This window comes from Petaurus breviceps, unplaced genomic scaffold (assembly GCF_028583685.1).
Source record: "Petaurus breviceps papuanus isolate PSGF00001 unplaced genomic scaffold, PetGlider_PUasm1.0 188, whole genome shotgun sequence".
Taxonomy (NCBI): domain Eukaryota; kingdom Metazoa; phylum Chordata; class Mammalia; order Diprotodontia; family Petauridae; genus Petaurus; species Petaurus breviceps.
Genome location: NW_027185804.1, coordinates 37,981,940 through 38,002,772, shown reverse-complemented (window position 1 = coordinate 38,002,772; position 20,833 = coordinate 37,981,940). Strand labels below are relative to the sequence as shown.

The 20,833-nt window shown below is 42.7% G+C and overlaps 1 protein-coding gene and 1 long non-coding RNA gene across 2 annotated transcripts in view; one reads left to right on the top strand and one right to left on the bottom strand.

Moving 5' to 3' along the window:
- Window positions 1–20,833, top strand: part of NUP160 (nucleoporin 160) — a 383,543-nt gene that overhangs the window by 307,495 nt on the left and 55,215 nt on the right. The gene's annotated exons all lie outside the window — the stretch shown is intronic.
- The window catches only part of LOC138163918 (uncharacterized), a 9,328-nt gene continuing 985 nt past the window's right edge, over window positions 12,491–20,833 (bottom strand). Inside the window, exons 2-3 of the long non-coding RNA XR_011168954.1 lie at window positions 15,468–15,539; window positions 12,491–12,824 (exon numbers count right to left, since the gene is read on the bottom strand). This is a non-coding gene — a long non-coding RNA (uncharacterized lncRNA). The remainder of the gene's footprint in view (window positions 12,825–15,467; window positions 15,540–20,833) is intronic.

Here is a 20,833-nt window from a genome sequence, read left to right as displayed (position 1 = left end):
AGCTGGGAGGGACCTTAGAACACAGAATGTCACAGCTAGGAGGGACCTGGGAACAGAGAATGTCAGAGCTGGGAGTGACCTTAGGAAGTCAAAGCTAGAAAGTACCTTATAGATAATCTAGTTCAACGACCTTTCGAGATGAGCCCACTGAGGGAGTTACCGTGATGATGGCAATAACAACAAACCTTTCTGTAGTGCTTTATATATTATCTCACTTGATCCATACAACAACCCTGTGAGATAGATGCTATTATTATCCTCACAGAGGAGGAAACTGAGACCCAGAGAAGTTAAGTGACTTGCCCAGGGCCACACAGCTAGTAAGTGTCAGAAGCAAAATTTCTAATGTATTTTTAATACTGTACTTGGAAACCCAACTTCTTCTGAGTGCCCATTTCTTCTCAGTTTTGATTAGGGAAAGTGAAAAAGCAAAATTCATAATAACAGTAACTACTATCTCTGAGCGCTTCCAACTTTACCAAGTACTCTGCATACATAATCTCATTTGATCCTCACACCAAATCCTATGAGACAAGCACCAGAGGTGTTAGAAGCTTCATTTTGCAGATGATAAGCTGAGCCTCACCAACGTTGAGTACCCTGCCCTTTCATTTACACAACTGGTAAGGTGCAGAGGCAGAATTAGAGCCCAGATTTCTCCTGACCCTCAGTCAGTGTTCTTTTTTCTGTACTGAACTTTCTTGTGGACAGAAAGGAATCAGATCAATATAAGTATCCATAATTTCCTGCTTAGTTTCACATTCTACTAAGGAGACACCGAGTATACAGACAGAAGTAAATGCACGGTCCTGCCTCCCTTAAGTCCAATTCACTTGCATGTCATGGCATCACCTCCCTAATGTCATGGTCCTCTTTGAGAATGAAGGACAAACAAGTATTGATCCATGGCTCTAGCCTCACATGGACCAAGATCACTATCGGGGGAATTCCCAAAAGATTTCTTTGGCTTATATGTCTCACTCAGAGTTTTCTTGCTAATATTTCTTTCGCATTGAGGATTTTACATCGAAGTTCTTTGCACACAAGAACAGTTATCGTTGGAGCCAATACTGGGGATTGCCATTATGTTCATTATTTATGGCCACAGAAATAATCCCTAAGACAATCCCAACTTGCACCAAAATCTTAGATTTCAAAGCTGCTGGGGCATCCGATAGGATGTGATAACATGTGATTCATGTGATAATATGAAATCTTTCCATTTCATGACAAAACCAACCAGAAAACCCTTGCCTTGCCACAGCATACACACACCATCGATTTCATCCACCAACCCAACCTTCCTGGAGACTAAATGGATTTCTCTAGGGGTCACCACGGCCTTTGTATTTGGGGCCAGTAGGAAGAAGCTCCAAGTCTTCATCAGAACTCACTGACCTCTTCAGGTAAAGCTGGGCTTTCCCCAGATTACCTGCAACTCGGGAGTTTTGAAGTCATTTGTTTTAGGATTTTCCCATGAGAGTTAACTATAACTAAGTGTCTTTAAATATCTGATAGTAGTTCCTATGTGGCATCTTTTTTTTTAAGCTACCTCCTCCAGATCATACTTGTCTTAAGAGTTTTCATAGGGCTAGTGAATACTAGTGACTCCAGGCTGGGAAAGTTATCGTTTCTTAACCCATTCCAATCTGGGTTCTGACCTTATCACTCAACTGAAACTGTTCTCTGTGGGACTAATGATCTCCCAACTGCTCCACCCAAAACTTTTTCTTCAGTTCTCATCATTCTTGACCTCTCTGCAACATCTGACACTATTGGCCACCCCACTCCCCTCAGATACTCTACTCTCCTGGTTTTCCTGACAGTCCTCCCTCCTGGCTCTCTGACTATTCCTCAGTCTGGCTAGTGCTCTGTCCCCAAACCTCTGTCCTGGGCTCTTTTCTCTCTATAAATTCTCCCGGTGACTTCGTTAGTTCTCAAATGGTTCAGTATCAGAAATGGGTATGGTTTTGTGAATGGAAATGACACTAAAGATGTATTACACTAAAGGCCACTGGCTGGGTCTTTTTATCTGTCCTGCAACCAGACTTGCTTACTGTGCATTGGGTCCCCCTATTAAAATGGGAGATTCTTGAAAGCTTGAAATTGTCTTGCTTTTATTTTGTAGCAGCAGTCAACACTTAGCAAGGTGCTTTGCATATGCTAAGTGCTTAATAATTGGTTTTTTTATTCATTCATTCATCACTGCTATGTCTATGATACCCAAATCTCTTTCTCTTTCGATAGATGGACAGACAGACGAATGGATGGATGAATACATAGATCCATATATCCTAGAATATCTCCTGGGCTCTAGTCAAACATATATATAGGATGTGTGTGTGTATTTATATTTCCCCTGCCCAGCTATGACACTAACTGTGGAAGCATAGACAAGTACTTCTACATTTATGAGTCTTAGTAGAAAGAACACTGGATTTAGAGTCAGAGGACCTGGGTTCCAGTCCCATTTCTGTAACTCCCTACTATAGGACTCATAGCAAGTCATTTCCCACCCCACCCCCATCTCTAGGATTCATTTTTTTCACCTGTCAAATAATGGAGAGGAACCAGATCATCTTAAAGGTTCCACAGGACCACTGATTTAGAGTCAGAATGGACTTCAGCAGTCACCCAGTTCACCCTTCTCACTCTAAAATCCCATCTATAGAAATGGATGTAAGAATCCATGGACTCCTTTTCTTCACAAGGTCTTGGTGGGGAAGGTATTTTGCAAATCTCAAAGCATTATAGAAATATGAGTAATCGTTATTATGTTTTGTGGAAGTTTAAGAGAGCATTTACTACTCTTTGAAGATAAAATGAGACTGCCACCTAACTTTCTCAAGGATCAGGGTGAATGCAATAATGGTTTTGCCCTTTGCTGCTTTCTGAGTAATTTAGTTGGATAGACATTTAGAGTACCAATCAATCATTGCAACAGTGGGAAAAAAATACAACCACACATCCTGCCACAATCATATAAAAAAATGAAATCAAGATTTCAGGGACTTGTAATCATTCCAGCATTTTCCCCCCAAGATTCCCATAGAATTATAAACAAGAAAATAGGTGTGAACATTGGTGTACTTTAAAAATTATGAGTCGGCCTGCCATGGGCCTAAGATTAGTATTGTTCAGAGAAAGACATTCTCATTCCCTGGTGTTGTTTTGGGCTTGACTGACCTTGTGAACTGGGTTTCTTTTTAGATGGGTGTATTTTCCCTCACTGCAAATTTCCTTCAATTCATCAGCAGAGGTTCTAGTCACTTTTCTGGAAGTCTGTGACCTTGGCTTGATAGAGTTTGTACATACCAACAATAAGTTCTTGGATCATTGGAGAAATACTTATTTCTTTTTGATTTTTCCCATTTTCAATGCTATGAGTTAGGTGCTATGGAAAGAGTATTAAGCTCTGGAGTCAGAAGTTACTCAGTCAATTCAGTCACATCTGACTCTTTGTGACTCCTTTTGGGGTTTTCTTGGCAAAGATACTGGAGTGGTTTGCCATTTCCTTCTCCAGCTCATTGTACAGATAAGGAAATTGAGGCAGACAGAAAGTGACTTGCCCAAGGTCACACAGCTAGTACATGTCTGAGCCCAGATTTGACTTCATGAAGATGAGCCTTCTTCATTCCAAGCCCAGTGCTCTAACCACTATGGTGCTCCCTAGCTACTGGGTCAGAAGACTTGTATTGAAACCCTGAGTCTTCTGCTTAGTCACTGCATGACTTTGGACAAGTCATTAAATTTCAGTGGGACTCAGTTTCCTCATCTGTAAAATGAGGGGATTGGAGTAGATGACTTCTAAAGTTCCTTCCAGTTATAAATCTATACTCTTCCTCCTTGGCCTCCATCTTTAGCCTCAAATGACTGTGGTCTGCTTTCTTCCAAGAAGGAATGAAACACTCTTTCAAAACCAAAATGAAAATACTTTTCTAAAGAGCTGTGTCTTGATTCTCAAAAAAAAAAAAATGAACTTGTCATTTCACTGGTGTGAAAGGTGTTTGGCAACTTCTCATCCAAGAGACTTAACTGGGACAATGAAAGGTTGTACCCAAGGTCATACCACTAGTGTGTGTCAGAGGTCTCCCTAACTCCAAAGATCACTCTCTCCTGGGCCTATCATTGTGTCACTAAAAATGCTATCCTTGGGGCAGCTAGGTGGCGCAGTGAATAGAGCACTGGCCCTGGAATCAGGAGGACCTGAATTCAAATCCAGCCTCAGACACTTAACACTTACTACCGTGTTTCCCCGATAATAAGACCTATCCCGAAAATAAGCCCTCCCCTTACTGTGTAAGATTCCTCTAAAATAAGCCCTCCCCAGAAAATAAGCCCTATTGAGATTGCTACTGTAGTGAAGGTGATCCCCTGCGCTACACGATACATTACGGTACCCTCTGTATGCACCGTCCCCCCCTCCGTGAAACGCACGCCGTGCTCCGAGCTGCATCCAATCAGAGCTGCAGCAGTGAGCGTGTCATCCTGTTCTTCCCCAGTGATTTGCTTATTGAATAAAGGTACATTTTTTTGTTCACATTTACCTGTTTATTAAAATTGCTGTCAATGTTCATTAAAATAAGCCCTCCCCTGAAAATAAGCCCTCTGGTGTTTTTCTGTCAAAAAAAACTAATAAGACTGTCTTATTATCGGGGAAACACGGTATCCATGTCACCTTGGGAAAGTCACTTAACCCCAATTGCCCTGCCTTCTCCCCTCCAAAAAAAAAAAAAAGGAAAAAAATGCTATCCTTTAGCCCTCCACATCCAGAGAAAGAGCTATGGAGTCAGAATGCAGAGCAAAGCAAACTATTTTCTTTTTTGTTTTGTTTTGTTTTTTCTTTCTTGTGTTCTCTCCCATTTGTTATAATTCTTCCATGCAACATGAAAATGTGTTTAATAGGAATGCATGTGTAGAATCATATCATATTGCATGCCGTCTTGGGGAGGGATCAAATTTGCATATGACACAAAGTTAGGAAGGGAAATCAAGTTGTTGGATAGCTGAAGCAGGATCTTGATAGACTAGAATGTTGGGCCAAGTCTAAAGGAGATGAAATGTGAGTGGGATCCCTGTAAAGCCTTCCACATGAATTCCAAAAATAAACTCCAGCAGGTTGTCTGAAAAAGATGGAAAGATTGAGGGGAAGGCAGCATAGCACATGGAAAGAACATTGGTCTGGGAACCAAAGGACTCTTGTGATCTCACATGAATCACCACCTTTCCTTAACTGTAAAATTAGGAAGTTAAAGAAATGGCTTCTGAGGATCCTTCCAGCTCTTGACCTATAACCCTATGACTGAAAACTGCATATGAATCAGAAGTGAAACATGGCAGACAACAAATCTAATGAATTTTAGATTCCATTGAGAGGCAAAGGGTCCAGTTGGCACAGTTGCTACACGTGGAGTCAAGATTTGAGTTCAGATATGACTTCACATACCAGCTAGGCAACCCTGGTGTTGTAAGCAACTTCTGTCTGACTCAGTTTTCTCATCTATAAAATGGGGATAATAATAGCATATACCTCCCAGGGCTGAATAAAATGATATGTGTAAAGCATGTTACAAACCTAAAAGTACCATATAAGTAGCAGTTATTATTGTGGTCATGATTATTGTTGTTATTAACATATTAGTATGAAATAATAATACATTAGTAGTTGTAGTATTTAATTTATTATTATTATATTTATTTTTATTATGTTTATTATTATATATGATTATTATTCACTATTAGTGGGGCAGCTAGGTGATGCAGTCCATAGAGTACCAGGCCTGGAATCAAAAAAGACCTGAGTTCAAATCCAGTCTCAGACACAAACTGTGTGACTTTGGTAAGGCACTTCACCCTGTTTGCCTCAGTTTCCTCATTTGTAAAATGAGCTGGAGAAGGAAATGGCAAATCACTCCAGTATCTGTGCCAAGAAAACCCCAAACCCGGAGAGTCGGATACAAATGAACAACAGCGACAACATTATTATCATTATTATTATTAATAACAACCCTGCTATACTCTACCCTGGCCATGCCACATCTAAAGTGTTTGATTTTGTGTATCACATTTTTAAAAAGACTTTGATAAAACTGAAAGAATCTAGAGAAGGACAACAAGGGTCTTAAGCTTATACTTTATGGGAATGATTTGAAGGAACTGGGGATTGTCTAAACCTGGAGAGGAAGGTGATTGGGGGTTTGGGGGAGAGGAGAAGTATTGCTATCTCCAAACATTTAAAGATCTATCACATGGGGGGTGGCCAGGTAGCACAGCGAGTAAGAGCACCGGCTCCAGTGTTGAGAAGACCTGGAGATCGAATCCTGGGCTCAGACACTTAGCACCCACCCAGAAACACCTGGCCGTGTAACCTTGAGCAAGTTACTTAACCCCAATTGCTTAGGGGCGGCCAGGTGGCTCAGCAAGTAAGAGCACCGGCTCCAGTGTCGGGATGACCTGGATCAAATCTAGCCTCAGATACTCAGCACCACACCCAGAAATAACTGGCCGTGTAACCTTGAGTAACCTTGAGCAAGTTACTTAACCCCAATTGCTTTAAAAAAAAAAAAAGATCTGTCACATGGAAGAGAGATTAGATGTGTTCTGTTTGGCCCCGAGGGCAGAACCACAATCATTAAAATTAGCTTTCCATAAACTGCACGGTCTTCCCAAAATAGTGACTAGTCCCTAATATTCTTCAGGCAGAGGCTGAATGGCCACCTGTAAGGTACATTGTGGGGAGAGCTCTGGGTCAGTATGAGAGTACACTGGACTAGATAAATAGCAAAGTTCTTTTGGATTTCGGTAATTCCCAGGAAGGGTCCTAAGGAAGAAGGTCAATGTCATGTGTCATTGCCCTGAGGTAAAAAGCAAAAGACACAAAGGTGGTATATGCTTAGGTAGGTAAACACAAGTCATTAGAAACTGGAAATCCTGAAGAAGACAGACACTAACATCTTCCCCTAAAGCATCATTTGCTCTGCATGTCGCCTGGTTCTCATTAGAGCTCAGGGAGATGTGCTGTTGGACTACAAGGTAGCAAAGGGGAGAGATCCCCAGGTCTGGAAGCAGGAAGAGCTGACTTCACATCTGCAAAGCAGTATCTTGTAAGCCTTAAGGTGCTGTACAAATGCTTAGTTCAGTCATTTCCTAGTCAACTCTGGCTCTTCATGACCCGATTTGGGGTTTTCTTGGCAAAGATATTGGAGTGGTTTGCAATTTCCTTCTCCACCTCATTTTACAAATGAGGAGTTGAGGCAAACAGGGTGAAGTGACTTGCCCAAGGTCACACAGTAAGTGTCTGAGGCCAAATTTGAACTCATGAAGATGAGTTTTCTTGATTCCAAGCTCAGTGCCCTACCCACTGTGCCACCTAGCTGCTCTACATATAAATGCTAGCAACCTTCATTCTCCTTTGTCTGCTATAGGCCAATTCACTTTCCATTCTGCTAAGTTCAGTATCTTCTACAACTGCCTTAAAAAAAATACAGTTGGCAGGGCAGCTAGGTAGCGTAGTGAATAGAGCACAAGCCCTGGAGTCAGGAGGACCTGAGTTCAAATCCGGCTTCAGACACTCGGCACACTAGCTGTGTGACTTTGGGCAAGTCACTTAACCCCCCCCAAAAAAAAGAAAAAAAAAAAAAAATACAGTAGATAAAGATTGCAATAACTGAGCCATGCAAGTAGAAAGGGAGGGGAAAATTCCAAAACTAGATTTTCCCCAAAATAACTAACCCCTGATATTTGTTAAATGAATCCTCTGGAGAAAACAAGACTTCCACCCACTGGAGGAAAATGGTGCCAACTCAACTGCGGTTTTTGGCTTAATGAGTTAAATCCTTTCAGATGGAGAACATTCAAAGCAAAAGGGATATTTGTGAGCCCCCTGAAATAGCTAATAGGCATAACAGTACTTTACATGTGAAAGAAAATATGTGTCCTTTATCTCTGCCTTTAAAGGACAGGGGGGAAATAAATCAAAACTTTGATTATTGGAAAAAGAAAAGCTGCATTTTAAAGTTTAAAAAGAAAAGAAACTATAGGCCCTCAAAAGCAAACATTGGATGGGAAAAGTGTTATAAGGGGCATTAAGGAAGCCAAAGTCACAGACTAGGAATGCAAGAAACAAGGAAAGAGTGATGGATCTTAACAAAAGAACATTTACAGAATAGAGAAGTAAGAAGGAGCTTCCTAGGTAAAAGGACAGACAGTGAAACAACAGTCATTAAATATGTTCCAAACATCTGGGGCCTTGGAGGAAAAAATGCTAAAGATAAAATAAAATAATGTCCACAACAGCACCCCGTGCAGGCTTTTTTTTAAGTCTGAACAATTTGCTCTAAGTGTAAACAAGCTACAGGCCCCCTGCCTTAGAGTTCTTATTTGGTTCAATCCTTAATAAAAGGATTTTTTCAGTGAAGTTTGGATTCAAAGGGCCATACTTGAGGACCTAGAGGGCCACATATGGCCGTGAGGCCACAAAGGTTCCCCACCCCTGCAGGGTCATCAATCAGCAGCAGATGGTGCCCACTGTACCCTATTTCCTAGATACAGAGGAAGTTGGAGACAACACCCTCTATTCCCTGCATCACTGATTTCAGTTCCATTACAGATGCTGATAAGTGACTAAATAATTCAGTTGCTAGGATGCCCCCTCAAACTTTTGAAGGCTTTTTAAAATCTGCATCATCGTTTCAGAATGTTCTAAATCATAAAAAAACTACAAAATGTCAAAAGTGGAAGGCATCTGAGATAATCTAGCACTATGCTTTTGCTCCAAAGCCTTGAGACATGAAGTGATTAACTTTAATCACATAGCTAGTACATTGGAAACCAGGGCTGGAGTTCCCACTAATTTAACTCTACATTTATTAAGAGTCCACTAATTGAAATCAACAAGCATTTTTTTTTGGAGGGGGAAAGGCAGGGCAATTACGGTTAAGTGACTTGCCCAAGGTCACACAGCTAGTAAGTATTAAGTGTCTGAGGTCGAATTTGAATTCAGGTTCTCTTGACTCCAGGGCTGGTGCTCTCTATTCACTTCACCACCTAGCCACCCCAAAGCAAGCATTTATTAATTAAGGGCTCATTAGAGTTTCCACTAAACGAAGTCACAAGCATTCATTAAGGTCCCCGCTAGGCACTGAGCTAAGAGCTAAGAACATAAAGGTATAAATATTCCCTGCCCTCAAGGAGTTTACAATCTAATGAAGGAGACAACATACATACAGGACAAATTTAGATTATTAACCTTGGGAAGGAGCTAGCAATAAGGAGCCTGGAGCAAGGCTTCCTGTAGATGGTGGGATTTTAGCCGGAACTTGAAGAAAACCAGAACAGCTTCCTTATTGGAATCCACAGAAACACAGAAAAAGAGAATCATGGACTCTCAGAATGAGATGAGAATTTAGAAGGCTTGGCCTCAACCCCTGAGCAAGGATCTCCCTCAGAATATCCTAAAGGAGAAGCCACAGGCCGGCCTCCAGTGAGGGAGAGCTCACCATCTCCCCAACAGCTCATGCCCCTGAACCTTCTCTTCCCTTACCTAAACATCACCAAAATATCCAACTGATTCTTTAAGCACAATTCTTTGAGTCTAGTCATTTTAAACCATTCTAAATCAACCAAATTATACTATCAGCCAGCCCATTTTGTCCAAAAGGATAGAATGAGAGGCTTCGTCAAATACCTTGTTGAAATATGGGGATCTAATGCCTGTATATTAGAATGTGAGGACTGTAGCACAGCACCTGGCACATAGCAGACATTTAACAAGACAACTGAGAACTGCTGCCTTGACTCACTTGACTTGATGTGTCATTTCTTTCATTTCCCATGAGGCTATATAAAATGTACATCTCCTGCCTACACTGAAAGGCAGTTTGAGCTCACGGGACTTGGGTTGGAAATCTGGCCCCCCTGTTGCTACCCATAAGACCTTGGGCAAATCACTTCTCAACTTTCTGGTCCTCAATTTCCCCCTTTATAAAATAAGGGAATTGTTTCTACATTGCCCAGACCAATACAAATAATTAGACCTTTAAAAACAGCATAATGTATTGCTGGGTGAGTAAGCAGACCTAGAAACAGCATGTTGAGAGGCAGCTAAGTGGTGCCGTGGATAGCTTACCAGCTCTGGCTGCAGTCAGGAGGACCTGACTCAAGTCTGGCCTTGCACAGCAGTTGCATGGCCCTGGCCAAGTCACTTAACCCCAACTTGGGGGGGGGGGGGAGATAGAGAGAGGGAGAGGAAGGAAGGAAGGAAGGAAGGAAGGAAGGAAGGAAGGAAGGAAGGAAGGGAGCATAATGTCTTGCTGGGCTTGGAGTCAGGATTTCAAATCCTGCCTCTGATATTTACCAGCTATGTGACCATGGGTAAATCAAAAGAAACCTCAATTCAAACCCTCCACCTGACATTTTTTAGTCATGAAACCATTTTGACTTCTCTGAGTCTCATTTTCCCCATCTGAAAAATGGGGGAAAGGTCAGGCATGATAGCCCCCATTTCTAGAAGGTGCTGTTTGTTATAGGAATGTAAATTTTTAAGATCTTCCCTGCCCCTGGGTTAAATGCACCTGGAACCTGTGGTGGAAGCCTTGTTTTTCAGGAACGCCCACACCTTGGTGCTTTGTGATTGGGCAGTGAGTCAAGAAGGTTATTATATTCTCTGAGCCTGGAGAAGGCTACATAAGCCCTGATGTGAGGCTTTGCTTTGGGGCTCACTTTGAGAAGTGTTCTGTGATTTGACCAGATGAGACTCTGGGCAGCTGTTGTTTTGAGAGCCCCTTGGCTTTGAAAACCCAGATGTTGATGCTTCTCTCTCTGGTAACTGTGATTAGGTATGGAGATATGTAATGGTTGGACAGTTTGGAAGCCTGTCTGCTGAAATGTTCTTGTAACTTATGCTTGTAACCTCTGTATATTCTGAAGTTCGGGATGCTGACCTTTTTCCCCTGAACTAGGTAAACAATATATGTTTTATTGATTGAAGTAAGCTTGTTAACCCATTTTTTTTTTAAAGCAATTGGGGTTAAGTAACTTGCGCAAGGTTACACAGCCAGTCACTTCTGGGTGTGGTGCTGAGTATCTGAGCCCAGATTTGATCCAGGTCATCCTGACACTGGAGCCGGTGCTCTCACTCGCTGAGCCACTGGCCACCCCTAAGCAATTGGGGTTAAGTAACTTGCTCAAGGTTACACAGCCAGGTGTTTCTGGGTGGGTGCTAAGTGTCTGAGCTCGGGATTTGATCTCCAGGTCATCCTGACACTGGAGCCGTTACTCTTACTCCCTGTGCTACCTGGCCACCCCTGTTAACCCATTTTGATCTAGGGGCGGCTAGGTGGCACAGTGAATAGAGCACTGGCCCTGGAGTCAGGAGGACTGGAGTTCAAATCTGGACTCAGACACAACATAAAAACTAGCCGTGTGACCTTGGGCGAGTTACTTAACCCCAACTGCCCTCCAAAAAAAAAGAAAGAAAAGCAGATCTAAGAATCTGTGTTGGCAGCCACCCTGGGGACACTGGGGTGCTTGCTGCTACACTGTTGGAGAGGCCAAGGTTGATAGTCTGATTCATTTCAGGAGTTCTAAACTACAATAGGGCAAAAGCTGAGAGGGTGTTCACACTCAGTCCAGCACCAGTATGGTGAGCCCCTAAGAGCAGAGGGTCACAAGGTTGCCTAAAGAGGAGTTAATGGTCCCAGGTTAAAGCTTCCACACTTAATCCTGAATTGAGACCAGTCTGTAAGCAGCTGCTATACCTCTAGCCTGGGCAAGACAGGGAGAAGGAGGAGGGAGGAAGAGGAGGAAGAAATCTGCTACCGTGTTTCCCCGATAATAAGACCTATCCCGAAAATAAGCCCTACACGCTACATCACGGTACCCTCTGTATGCACCGTCCCCCCCCCCCCGTGAAACGCACGCCGCGCTCCGAGCTGCATCCAATCAGAGCTGCAGCAGTGAGCGCGTCATCCTGTTCTTCCCCAGTGATTTGCTTGCTGGTGCCATTGAGAGCAGTGCCGCGGAGGAGAGCTGAGGCAGGACAACATAAGCCCTCCCCTGAAAATAAGCCCTCTGGTGTTTTTCTTTCCAAAAAAAAAATAATAAGACAGTATCTTATTATCAGGGAAACGCGGTACTAAAGTTACAAGGTTGCTGTGAACATCAAAGGAGATAATGTATGTAAAGCATTTTTTAAACCTTAAACCACTATGTATATAAGTCTATTATTATCATATTTCTACTGTCTTTAAGTGAAGGTACATATTTTGCTTCTTTCTGTATTGTTTTTAGGAGAAAAATAATTTTAAAGGGCTTAAAGTAAGAAGTAATTAAATAATAGAATTGTCAAACCATACCAGAGATCTCCTAAATCAATCATTTTATCAGGCTGTGCTTCAGTTTCATGTTCTATAAAACCAGAATCCCAACACGCACTAACCCTAGTTCTCCAAAATGAATGTTGAAAGAATTAACGAGCTCATGTGCATATGTCTTTTTTTTTTTTTAGTCCTGGAGAAGCCTTACAGAGAAAAGCCATTTAAGGAAGGAGTTTTATACTGGGCCAAAGGTCAAATTTTTTGTTAAAAGGTCTGTCACATCCCAAGAAAGAGCATTTCCTCGTCTGGATGGCTTCTTGACAAGTAGGGTCCCAGACTTGGCATCAGTAGGAAAGAAGAGGCAATGGAAAGGAAAGGAGAATTGTTGCCCTTCTTGGCTGAGATTCAAAAACAAACAATATCTAGCAACAGACATTGTCAGGGCTGTAGCTGAGACAGTTCCATGCAGCCAGAGAAAGAACTTTACTGATACTGGTGTATAAACAGGATCTGTAAAGGAAGCAAGAGAAATCTAAATGGTGTCCAGACATGGCCTTGGGATTGCCTAAAGAAGCTTTGTCAGGTAGCTGTATTGTGGAACACACTAATGATAGCTTGGTATCTGGGCAACACCAGAGGAAAGATCCAACAGAACCAAGTATTGGATGCAGGGAGTAGATGGACCCCTGGATCAGTCCTTTTAATCAAGACCCTGACCTTGATCCAGGTCATAGAACATCTAGAGACCTGAGATCTAGAAATGACTTTTCTTTTAGATATTTAACACCTTTTGGTATTTGTGTAAACTGGAAGAGAAAGTGAAGGAGGAACACAGTCCTTCCTATTTTTAAATTGTGGCCATCTCCCAATTCCTATGAGATTATTTCCAACTCATGCTGAATATAGCTTGTTTGTAGAATTGTTTCCTCCATTAGACTTTCCTTGAGGGCAGGAAGGTGGGGGGGGGGGGGGGCAGGGATGGGGCCAGTTTACCTTCTTTTGTATCCTCAGAGCTTAGCCATCTTCTGTCTCAATTCTTACCTAGCCTTTAACTACTGAATGGGTGTTGCCCCAGACAAACTGAGACCTTTACTTCACAAGGCCAAGGTCCCCCATTACATCTGGAGACATTGTCAGTCATCCTGGACCTATGTCTTACCACTGGACTCTGATGATTCTGGAGGAGAGAGTGAAGCTAGTGACTTTACACAGCCCTGCCTCACTTAAATCCAACTCACTTGTAAGTCAAAGATATCATTTTCCTGATGTCACTGGTCTTCAAGAACAAAGAAAGAACAAAGTGGGGTGGCTAGGTGGTTCAGTGGATAGAGCACTGGCCATGGAGTTAGGAGGACATGAGTTCAAATTCAGCTTCAGACACTTGACACTTATTAGCTGTGTGACCCTGGGCAAGTCCAAAAAAAAAGGGAGAGAGGTGCTTTATAAATGCTTGTTGGCTTCTTGAAATAGACGATATGTGACCTCTCTGTGCCTCAGTTTCCTCATATGTAAAATAAAGTTTCTTCTCAATGGCCTCTAAAGCCCCTTTCAGTTCCAAATCTCAAATTCTAAGGAGACAGACAAGAGTTACAAAGTACGGGCAGGCTTGGGTGGGCCTTCACTCATATTTATAAAGCATGTTCAAAAAAGAACTAAGAAGGTATGTGATATGTTGTTGTTCAGTCATGTCCAGCTCTTTGTGACCCATCTGGGGTTTTCTTGGCAGAGATACGGGAGAGATTTGTCATTTCCTTTTCCAGCTCATTTTGCAAATAAGGAAACTGAGCCAAACAGGGTTAAGTGACTTGCCCAGCATCACACAGCTAGTGTCTGAGGCTAGATTAGAACTCAGAAAGATGAATCTTCCTGACTCCAGGACCAGGACTTTATCCACTCACTGTGTCACCTACATGCCCCAAGGGCTGCCAAACAACATTTACTAAGCTCTATTGTGTACCTAGTACTATAGTGGGTACCATGGAGGACACAAAAGAAGACTAAAAATGTAGATCTCTCAGAAACCAGCTGTTGAGTTGGCCAATGAGCAAAGGCAACAACTTGCTTTAGTAACACACCACTAGGTGGCAGCATGATGTCATTTATTATTTAAGTAAATTCATCCTATTCAACAAATCCTTGCTGAGCTCCAATTTACATAATTATGGTGCTATGCAGAGGTGAATTGAATCTCAAAGTTGGGAGAGGAAGGAGAGGGAGATCTGAGAGAGCATCTAGCCAAACCTTTCCCTGGATAGAATTTCCTTCTGCTAAAAGGATTTCCATAGATGTAGGACTCACTACATTCCAAGGCAGTCCATTCCACTTGGTACAACTTGAATGATTGAGAACTTGTTACTGAAATTTTGCCAATAATCTGTTTCTCAATGGCTTTCACCCATTTCTCCTGGTTCTGCCCACTGAGGTGAAGTCGAGGAAATCTAATCTCTTTCCCACAGGACAACAATCCAAATATTTGAAGACAGCTTGCCTCTCCCCTCCAAGTCTCCTGTGGTTCAGGTTAAACATACCTAGGTAGCTCACAGCATAGTGTCCAGGTCACTCACCATCTTGGACGTCCTTTCTACTCTGGCTCCTTTCAGTAGACTCCCTTCTTAAGATGTAGCATCTAGTATCTACAGCAGCCCAGAACTGTGGTCTCTCGAGGACAAAATACAGTGGTGCTATTCTAGTACCAAAGGTAACCCTATCCTGGGGGTCCTTCTCTCCTTTCCCTCCTTCTCCGGTAGAAGGCAGAAGTTGATCCAATCAAGCCAGCAGGAATTCATAAGGTATCAATTGTTGTTCAATGGCTGAGTCTTCATGATCCTATCTGGGGTTTTCTTGGCAAAGATACTGGAGTGCTTGCCATTTCCTTCTCCAGATCATTTTACAGATGAACAGACTGAGGCAAACTGGATCCAGGGCCACACAGCTAGTGTCTGAGGTCATATTTGAACTCAGGAAGACGATTCTTCCTGACTCCAGGCCTGGCATTCTATCTACTGCACCAGCTAGCTGTCCTTTAAAGGTGCCCACTAAGAGCCAGCTATCACTCTAGGAACTGGAAATTCAAAGGCAAAGTCTCTGCCTTCAGGGAGCATACAGCCTAGTTCAACTTTTCCAAAGCAATTTCTAACTTAAAAACAGACTTACTTATATCCATTTCTGCTGTTTCTTTGTCCATCATTCTTGAAGAAGATGTTATCAGGGAGGTGATGCTATGACCTGTAAGTGAATTGGATTTAAGTGAGGCAGGGCTGTGCAAAATCACCAGCTTCTTTCTCCTCTGGAGCATCTGGTTCCAGTGGTCATATATAGATCAGGACAACTGGAGAAGACTGAGGCAAAGCCTATTTAGTGATTAAGGTTTAACAAGAAATGAGGAAAAGAATGGTCTTTTTTTTTTCAATAGATCTAATTAAATTTTTTAAAAAATAGATCTGGGGAAGCTAGATGGTACAGTGAACAGAGCACCAACCCTGGAGTCAGGAGGACCTGAGTTCAAATTTGGCCACAGACACTTAACACAAAAACTAGCCTTGTGACCTTGAGCAAGTCACTTAACCCCAATTGCCCTTTAAAAAGCAAAAAAAAAAAAAAATAGATCTGGGAGGGGAAACAGAAACAATTGTCATTTACATTAATTCTGAGCCAATCAGGACCCAAACAATGACCAAGCAGAGTTTGGCCTAGGACCTATTGTTAGTCAATCAATGGAACCAGAGTGATTTGGAATTAAGGCTGGTCTTTTAAGAGAAAAAACAAAAACAAAATTTATGAGACTAAAATTTACATTCCATTACTTATATCAGACTACTCTCAGACCTTGTCCCCATTCCCAGACCCATGAATTGCCTGAGGCTGATCAGACATTATCACTTCCAGCCTCCATTTTGTACATGTCCCAAACTCTTCCCTCCAGAGATTCCCAGGTTTTCTCTATAGGATTTTAACTTGTTGTAATACTAATGGAACGCAAAGATCTCCTGTATTGGCTTGTTTTTTGGATTGTGTTAAAACCCAGAGCTTGTGAATCCCACTTGTGGGATGGACTTGCTGGCGTGAAAAGAGAGGGCTGAACTGGGAGGAGGTAGTGACGTGAATTTAGAGAGGCACAAGCTGAGAGAGAGGCAGAAGAATTTTTTGGAAGCAGCATCTTGGAGGCAGAGAGATGAAAAGGATTGCTGAGGGCCAGTTCGAACTGCCCAGGACTTTTGAGAGCTGCCAAGGACTGAGGAGACATGGCTGTTATGCTGGTACTTTGTCTCTCTGTTTTGATGTTGTTTTGCTAGATTTGTCCACTGGTGAAGGACAGTGCTGTTGTTGCAGAGGTTCTAGAACCTTGCTGTTGGTTCAGACACCTGAAGAAGGATTTTCTTGTTGTATGTTTACAGAAATCCTGGAAGAGGGTTTTGTTAATGTTTTCAGGGGTCCTAGGACTGTTCTGCAGACAGAGAATGAATTAATGAGGACACTGGCATTGTATCTTGTGGCCTTGCCAAGCTTTGTCTCCCCAGGAACAAAGATTGCTGAGAACTTGCCTCGGGTCAAAATGAAGAAAAGACCTCTCTTTGGGTATTAAATGCTGTGATGATATTTTAACCTTGTTGTAACTCAGGGGTAGATGGGTTTTGTGCTCTCTACTGCCCCTTTTGAGAAGGTGCTTGGCATTAACTGATGATAATTGTTAATTCAGTTGTGATCCAGGGGTGGGAAACTTTTGACTTTTTTGTGCTCTGGGACTGACCAAATGAATGTACTTTGTGATTGGAAACTAATCTTCATTTGAGAAGAAAGGCTTTGTGATTGACTAAATGAATGTAATGTCCAGGGGTAATACTTGGAAATTTTTGAATTACACTTGGTGAATGCTATATTTTGAATTATGCTATATTTTGATTTTCTCTGTTCTTAATTTGTCACTGAATAAAATGTACAGCAGCTATGCTGGTATTTTGAACTTTGGGAAGTTGCCTTTGCTTGGCATTACACTTGTTTCAGGAAAACAATTTACCAGGTGAAACTGTAAGCCCTCCCCTAATCCCTCCCACTTTCATCTTGGCCAGTCCCTCAGCCTTGGTGCCCCAGGAAACCCTGTTCCCAGCCACTTCCTTGGCTATCCCAGCACTTGCATCATGGCATCCTGGGCTGCAGCTCACTTGCCCTGATTAAAGACCTCCGTTTTGCAACATTAGCACTGAATTTAGGTTGATAATCTGAATGGCAATCTCTAGTACAAAGAGACCTCTATACTGGTACAAAAGCATATTTAAAAGAACCTTTTTATTTCAACAGAAACTATTGTGAAATAAAACTTCTCCAGCCCAAAATCTTGGGGAAATGGATTGAGGGTGATAATGAAACTCAGAATAAAAAGTACCTCTTGGCTAGTTAAGATTATTGTCTCCCCATCACTGAAGTGGATTGGTGCCATGACTCATCTAAGGACAGTTCCTTCTCCATTCTGAAAGGATTTCTCCCCAAGATCTCTGTTTGAGGAAGTGCTCACACCAGCCATGCTCTCACTTCTACTCCAAAGCAGCCTCAGACCCTCTGGACAATTTCTCTACCTTGTACAGAAACTCCCTTTCCCCAGCCTGGCATTTTCCCTCACTTTCCCATATGCCTGTAACGCTCTCCCTCCTTGTCTCTACCTCTTCGTCCCTCTGGCCTTAAGTCCCAACTGACTGGAAACTACAGAGATGGCCTTCCATTGGGGACTGACTGAACAAGTTGGGGTTTATGATTGTGATGGAATATTACTGTGCAAAAAGAGAGGGTGAGCTCAATGATCAATGGAAAGACTTGCACAAAATAATGGAGAGTAAAATGAGCTGAACCAAGAGAATGCTGTATACAGTAACAGGAATGTTGTTTTAAGAACTTCAAGCGAATAAGTCATTTTGACTGGTATAGATATCGAAATTAACTATAAAGAACAGATGAAGAAAGATGCTATCCACATCCAGAGAAAGAACTGACAGATGTATAGAATAATTTTACATACATGTATATATGCATGTGTATATATACATATACCTGTATATGCATGCATACATATATATACACATATGTGTATGGATGTATACAAATATGTATACCCATTTGTGTCTAATAGTAGCCATCTTTAGGGCAAAGGGGGAGGGAGGGGAGGGGGAATAAAGAAAAAAAAGACATTTACAGAACTTTATTATAAATTTAAAAGGAATAGCAAGTTATACATAAGAGTAGTGGTTTCATGTGCAATCATCTTTACTATAGTTATGTAAAAGCTTGTTTTATTCCATAAATTAAATGTGAAAGAAAATCCCACCTTTTCTACTCCCCCTTAATTTTGTGGCTCATCTTTAATTTATCCTGTATGTAGTTTATTTATACATAGCAGCCTGCATATTGTCCCTCCCATTACACTTTGAGCTCCTTGAGGGCAGGGACTGTCTTTTGTCTTCCTTGGTATCCCCAGAATTTAGCACAGTGCCTGGTATGCAGTAGACAATTAATAAATGCTTACTGACTTTATGACTATTTTTGCTTGTATTTGTATTCCCAGCATAGTCCCTAGCACACAGCAAGTACTTAATAAATGACTTCTCTAATCCAATCTAATTATTGGGGGATTAGTTAGAGGGAAGATGCCTTTTGGTCTTGGAATGGTCAGGGAAGGAATCAGAGTAGTTCAAATAGTTTTAATAAATAGAGAATGGAGTTCTGTTGTTCTAGGACAGGGTTCCTCACCCTGTTCTAGGATGTTGATCCCCAAACCTCATTCTAACATGCAGGATGTAACATTACTTTAGTAGCTTAAAACTGTACTACGAGTTTGGGATACCCTGTATTAAGATCTTTTCTGTGTTCAACACTTCTGTGTTACTTCAAATTGTTTTGGGATAGACATCCTATATATAGCTTGTTTGCATATATTTGTTTGTTGTCTCCCCCATCAGTCTTTGGGAGCTGTCTTTGGCCTCTGTATCTCTTAGTAAGGTGCCTGATATTTATGAGTGGAATAAATATTGATTGAAGGAAAATTTCAAAATAGATCTGACCAAATGTTAAAGAAATGCTATTACTGACCATCCACAGTTCAAGGAACCCAAAGCACTATACTTATCTCATTATCACAGAGAAATGAAATTCAAAACAAGCTTTCATTAAGCTCCTTTTGTCTACACTTTGCTTGGCTGAGGGAAATCACAAGTTGAAAAAGTCCCTGCCATAATGAAGTCAATGAGCTATTTATTTCAGCATAATCTTACTAAGGTGCTTATTTCCTTCCATGGCCGGTTATCCTTCTTTCACTGACCGCCCTCCCCACCAGACCTCATAAAGCACTCAACAGTCTGATATGCTACATATCATAAATTAGCAATGACTCCACCAGTACCCTGGATCCTCCCAACGCTGAGTCAGCTCTGATAATACCAGTGTCTGCTATTTGTGCTAATTTGGGCCTAACAATTAACACCAAGAAAACACAGGTGCTCTACCACGCCATCCATATGTGGAACCATCGGTTACAGCAAAGGGAGAAGTTCTGAATGCTGTGGATAAGGTCACTTCCCTTGGCACTATACTTTCTAGGGATAGGGATTGTCAGAGCCAACTCCCTGTTTGAGACTCCAGAGGAGAAGTGTGGAAGAGAAGGGGTATTAGGCTGTCTACCAAACTGAAGGTCTACAGGACCCTGGTGCTGACCTCGCCGTTGTGTGCCTGTGAAACCTGCACAGTCTGCCAGAGCCAGGCCAGGAACCTGAAGCTTCCACAGGAAGATTCTGAAGCTCACCTGGTCAGGGTGAGGCACCATTGAGACCCCACTGCAGAGAACGTGACTAGGGTGGGCAAGCGCTCACACGGTGCTCAGAAGTGATACAGGGACCCCCTCAGGAGCTTTGTGTGACGCGGGAGGCCCCGCACAGGCCGCCCAGCATGGGGTGCCCACATCGGAGAAGGCGCTGGCCCTGTGAGCCGGCTCCGGCCCTGTGAGCCGGCTCCACAGAACCCCAAGACCACATTTAGAGAATCCACCCCAAGAATCCGCAGGGGCTGTGGGGGCGCACGATGAGCCGGGTTAACAGCGAGGCCATTCGGGTCCTCCTCAAGAACTAAGGACAACGACCTTAGCTTAGTTTTATACAGCGCATAGCACGGCACCTCCCGTGGCCCGGACAGTGCTCCGCACACAGCCGGCATCTCCACACACAGCCGGCATCGCATAAATGTCTGCTTCGGGTAACGCTGAGCGCCCGAGAAAAGCCCCTAAAAGACACTTACACAAGTAGCCATAAAAACCAAGACCTGCGAGACAACGAGTGCACGGAGAAGACCACCGAGTCTGAACGGACCCTCAAAAAATGGAGGAGCACTTATTGAGCGCCTACGGTGCCGAGCCCCGCGGACACCAAGCCAGCCCTTCCCCTGGCTCCGGTGCCGACCGGCTGGACCAGCGGCCAGGACGCTCCTACGCGGAGCTCGGCATCCTCCCGGCCCCCCGCTGCCTGGGGACCCCTCTGCCCCCCCCC